Source organism: Plasmodium gonderi (genome assembly GCF_002157705.1).
Source record: "Plasmodium gonderi DNA, contig: Pgo-contig_64, whole genome shotgun sequence".
In the NCBI taxonomy this organism is placed as follows: Eukaryota; Apicomplexa; class Aconoidasida; order Haemosporida; family Plasmodiidae; genus Plasmodium; species Plasmodium gonderi.
The window spans coordinates 489-5,529 of NW_021628998.1; positions in this window are offsets into that span (position 1 = coordinate 489).

Genomic DNA, 5,041 nt, shown 5'->3' on the forward strand with positions numbered 1-5,041 from the left:
AGAAATTAAATCATTATATATGGAAAATAGAAAAGTAAAAATTTTTTATGAGAATGTTTCTCTATATTTGTTTCCATTTTATTTTCTACTGATTTTTTTTTCTATAACATTTTTAAGAAAAATATTTAAAAATTCATTTATTTCATTTTCCCTTTTAATAACAAATAGAATCATGTTTTGTTTATTTATTAATAGTAAAAGGTATTTATATAAATTATTTCTATATTAAAATATTATATCACAAAATATAAAAAAAAACTAATTTTTTTTAATTAATATTCTTAAATTATAATATTAATAAAATAGTATATTAAATAATATTAGTTTTTCAATATATTATATGTAAAAATATATAATATGTTAATTTTTTTTGTCTAATCATTATGCTTATAATATGATTTTAACTTCTAAGAATTCAAATTTTACCTTTTTTCTGTATACAGGTTTTCAATTACATTTTACTACAATGTATTTATTTTTCCTTCTTACATAATTATGAATAAATTAAAAGTGCAGACTATATATATCCTTATATTTTATTTTGCTTTACTTTAGTTAAATGTAAATTTGATCATACTTCAAAGAATGTAACAATAAGATAATAAATACTAATAAAGTTGGTATATTTGGGGATTTTATTAAAAATACACACATACGACGAATTAAAAATTCACGAAAATTATATAAGGATACTATCATGATGCTTAGAGAGTTATATCTATTATGAAAATATATGTACTCATGTTTACTTCATATATTTAAATAACACAATAGATGCTTCTATAGAAGGAAATATTAATGTACAATTAATTAATTGTATAAAATATAAACTTATTATTGTGTAAAGTACATACAAATTATTAAACGAACATACCTATCATGTCTTTTAACATATTTTTATGTTATTAAAATAATTATGCACATAAATATAATATTATTCATCATTTTATGAGTATTTTATAACATGATTAATAACACGAAAGTATATCAATATAAAAATAAATTTCTTGAAAATATTTGTTGCGTAGTATTTAGGGATTAAGAACAGCACAATCTGTTTTATAGTGCACGAGGACACAAAGATTATATATTTCATAATAATTCCAATATTGATTAAATAATAAAGTATTCTTCCTATTATTAATATAGTATCTGCGTACATATATAATAAAGGTCATATGGGTGATATAATAGGGTAGTATTTCTTTCATATCCTTACAACAAGGAACATATTAAGAGGACCATGAATCTTAACTATCCATAACTTATTTTAAATTTTTTATTCCAAAAATATATGAAATATCTATTCTTGTGTTATATATACATCTATTTCGTTTGCGGGTATACCATTAGACAATTTATTGTATAAAGTAATATATAACTACAAAATTTATGTCATGAGATATTACATAATTTGTGTTACCAAAATAATAATAAAATATTATCATTATATATATTAATAATAGCATATCTCCTATAAATATATCCATTAGTTATGACGTCAGTGCTATATAAACAAAACGAAACAATGTATAAAAAGGGTATTCATGAATAATATTTTAAAAGATAATTATTGAAAAATATGATTGAATACCAAAAAGCATGTATTCCACTGCACAGATAAAATTTATGGCGCAAATTAATAATAAATTACAAAATAAAATATAAGAAGTTGCACACAAACGATGAAAAATACTAGTGAATAAATGTAAATGAAGTTATTTATATACCAAAATATTTGTAAAATTTCCATTTAAATGAATAATACAGCTCTATTATATAAGAAGAATATATATATAAGTTCAGATTTACAAAAATTTTCTTTATATTTAATAAGAACAAATTATCTGAAGCATATGCGAAATTAAAAATTAAGTCAAAAAAATTTAGTACATAATGGAGATGTATGTTATTCTTTTTAATGTATATTATGTATATTATGAAAAATAAATATTCATCAGAAAATATAACATATTTTTTTATATATTATTCAGCAATCGATGTCTATAATAGACAAGTATTACAGGTTCCATGGTTTCTTATTAGACTAATAAAACACATATAGAATATATAATGTATTGATAACATTTATTACTATAAAAATCTATATTATATTACAAGCAATTTCGAAAAATGAAATCACTAAATTTCATAATTATCAATTGTTAATTATACAATTTCTTTACACCTTAGGGAATAAATAAGAGAAAAAGAAATGAATAATTATTATTTTCTTATGGATTTCTTAACATTATTCCTAAGGTAAAAAAGAATATTTCTAATTAGGGATACAAAAAAGCAGATGTTTTCTTAACTTTTATGACTACATGAATCTAAATTCCATATGCAAATATATGAATGAATGTTATCTATAGGGAATACATTTAAAACTGCATAAAATAGAAGTATATGTTAAATTATTTATGGTGAAAAATTAAAAGGGGATTGTTTTTTATATGAGACATTTATTCTAGCTTTTTTATATATAGTTTTTTCTTCATTTCACTATTATTATATATATATGCGTATATTTTATATATTGGTATTTTTTTAATGCAATTTATTGAATACTAATATTAGACTACATTTTTTTATATAAATCTTGTGAAAAAACGTTATATTATGCGGCATAAAATTATTTATAATGAATAATAGAAATTTCCTCTTATATATCAAAATATCGACTTCATATGTCTAATTCAAAATTTATTTTAATAAAATTAATTTAAATTTTTGAGATCATTGAAATTTTAACAAATTCATAATAGCATGAGTTTATTATAGAAAGAATAAACAACTTTCCCAGAAAATTATATTTTAGTATTATGTTTAACAATTATTTTGTGAACACAGGGTGAAGCTATAAACATTTTATTAAAAAATATAATAAAACGCTTCCCTTAATATAATTCATTTTATAAATAAGTTGTACATTTTTACTACTGATAATGTACATAAATATAAATTCACTACTTAATGACATATATTATACATTATTTATTAAATTTTATAAAAATTGAGATTAAATCTTTTTTTATTTAAAAATATTATGTCAACAAGAAAATTGTATACATTTCATATTAATTAGTATGATTTATTGTGAAACATATTTTTTTGTTATATAAATTCTTAACGCAAGTACTTTTTTAAATAATCAATTTTAAGGCACGTAATAAATGAATGCTCAAATATTATATGTGTTAATACAAACGTGTTTATAGTAATAGTGCATATCTAACGATTATTCTTTTTTATTTGTCCAATATAATATATCTAACATATTTTTATTACTACATAAATTTATTCCAATAATTTCAAATAGCGCCTTTATATAATTTAAAATAATTTATTGATTAATAATTTGAGTAATATTTGATTAACTAATAATTCATAAAATGTACATTATTGTATAATAATCTTAAATTAAAAATAAATTGTGCGATACCATATATTTAGCAGCTTATAGACTACAGCGCTATTACTGTATTAAATTATTATAATATTATACGAAATAAATAATAAAACATTAAATATATGAAAATTCCATAAACATTATTTATAATTCGAATTTTTATATTAAATAAATTCCACTATAATAATATTTAAACGTACAATAAACTTATGCTTAATATATTATTATGTGTTTAGTGAGCATGTGTGTTTATAAAATTATTTTTTAATATGCTGTCATATGATTATATATATTAACTTAACCTCATGTTATATATTATTTGAAAAGATAAATAAAATTTATTTATAATTTGATCATACACGTTAAAAAGCATAACTATTTTTTTTTCTCTTTATAGTAAAATTATGACAACTTGAATCATAATTTAATTCTTCATAAAGATATCTTTATTTTTATTATACTTTGACTGATGCTTCGGAGAGCGCTAAAATGTACTTATATAATTAAATACTCATTTATTTAATGTATTTTTTCCTTATTATGATATATTAAATATCATTTAATATATACATAACCAATTCCTTCTATATTACATGAAAACGAAAGGTTGCCGTAGTTTGCGTATAGTAGTTAATTTATCGTCCTATAATTTACCTTTAATTTACTATAATGTATGGAGCAAAGAGACATATTTAAATAAATATACCTATGTCAATATATATACTTATATTTATATAATTTAAATATTCAAAAACTTATACCTTATATAAAATTCTATATCTTAAAATTTTTTTGTCATCTTTTCCTTTTCTGTGAACGTTTATGTGTTTCTTTCTAATATAATAAGTGTTAATCATTATTTGTGCTACAAAGCGTTCAATTATAAAAATAGCATAGCACTTAAAGTTATATTTTTTTAATTGGACTATTTAAAATTATTTCTATATATTAGATAATAAATAATAATTTGTACATAAAGAAGTGAAAGTGTATATATCATTGTTAAATTATTTTTTGTAATGTAAGAATTATATAAAAATGTATTCATTAATAAAAAAGAGTAAATATAATAAATATTATTAATATAATTTAAAATTCCTTAATTTCATATAATGATTTATTCAATGTAATTGATTTTTTATTATTGAGTTATAGTATTCATCTATTTATTGCCTACAAAAATTATATTTATTCAAAAATATTATATGACACTGGCAAGCTAAAAAAATATAATTCATGAACTATTTTCCTTTAGTGCTAATAAATTATTTTGTCGAACATATTCATTATATATGTTAACAAGAGTATATATAAAATATATTTTATATGACTTCATGTTTTATATTAAATATAGTTTTCTTAATAAATTGTATCCACACCTATGCATAATTACATTATTTTTATCAATAAAAATTATATGTAGTATTCATAGAGTTATTAAATACTAATAAATATATATAAAATTTTTATTGGCACATATTTGTAATATATGACTTGGAAATGATATGTCTAATTTTCATGTAATTTTTCTATCTGAATGCATAAAAGAATTATGGGTTAATTAATTCTAAGATGTTTTTACTTATATTATTATATTAGTTATAAATTTAATACTATTGTATATTATGT